This window comes from Panulirus ornatus, chromosome 46 (genome assembly GCF_036320965.1).
Source record: "Panulirus ornatus isolate Po-2019 chromosome 46, ASM3632096v1, whole genome shotgun sequence".
In the NCBI taxonomy this organism is placed as follows: Eukaryota; Metazoa; Arthropoda; class Malacostraca; order Decapoda; family Palinuridae; genus Panulirus; species Panulirus ornatus.
The window spans coordinates 16,692,686-16,694,071 of NC_092269.1; positions in this window are offsets into that span (position 1 = coordinate 16,692,686).

Here is a 1,386-nt window from a genome sequence, read left to right on the forward strand (position 1 = left end):
TTTCAGGTAAGTGATTTCCCTTCGATCTAAGATTCTATGACAGTTTTCGAGGTGAGGATGTCGAGGGTGACATCTGCCCAAATCGCTACACCTGTTTTTTAGCCTTTTTACAATGGCACTATGCATGCATTCCGCCAATCCTCAGGTACCTCACCAGGAGTCATTCATGCATTAGATATCCTTACCAACCAGTCAACAACACAGCCACCCTTTTTTAATAAATTCCACCACAATACCATCCAAACGAGCTGCCTTCCCGGCTTTCATCTTCCGCAAAGCTTTTACTATCTCTTCTCTGTTTACCAAATCATTCTCCCTAACCCACTCGCTTCGCAAACCAGCTCGACCACAACATCTTATATCTGCCACTCTATCATCAAACACATTCAGCAAGTCTTCAAAATACTCACTCCATCTCTTTCTCACGTCACCACTACTTGTTATTACCTCCCCATTAGCCCGCTTCACCGATGTTCCCATTTATTCTCTTGCCTTACGCAATCTATTTACCTACTTCCAAAACATCTTTTTATCCTCCGTAAATTTAATGATACTCTCGCACACCAACTCTCATTTACCCTTTTTTTCACCTATTCCACCTTTCACTTGTCCTCAGGCCTCTTTCTTTTATACATCTCCCAGTCATTTGCATTATATCCCAGCAAAACGCATTAAAATGCCTCTCTTCTATTCTATTAATATTCTCAATTTTTCATCCCACTACTAACAGCCCTTTCTAATCTGCCCACCACTCACGCTTCTCTTGCCACTACCATCCTTTGAAAAAGCCATTACTGCTTCCCTAAATACATCCCATACCTCCCACACCTAACGTCCTTTGCTTTCACTTTTTTCTATTCAGCACTCAGTCTCTTTCCCAAGCTCATTTACTATCAACACTCTCTTCACCCCAACATTCTCTCTTCTTTTCTGAAAACCTCTACAAATCTTCACTTTCGCCTCCACAAGATTATGATCAGATATCCCTCCAGTTGCACATCTCAGTACATTAACAACCAAAAGTCTCTCTTTCACAGGCCTGTCAATTACCATGTACCCCAATAACGCTATCTGGCCATCTCTACTACTTACATAAGAACATCCTTACCTGGCCCCCTTCGCTGTTCCTTCTTTTGGAAAATTAAAAAAAAAAGGAGGGGAGGATTTCCGGCCCCAAACTCCCTTCCCGATTAGTCACCTTCTACCACACGCAAGGAATACGTGGGGATTATTCTTTCTCCCCTATACCCAAGCATGATATATATATATAGATATATATATATATATATATATATATATATATATATATATATATATATATATATATATATATATATATATATATATATATAATTATACTTTGTCGCTGTCTCCCGCGTTTGCGAG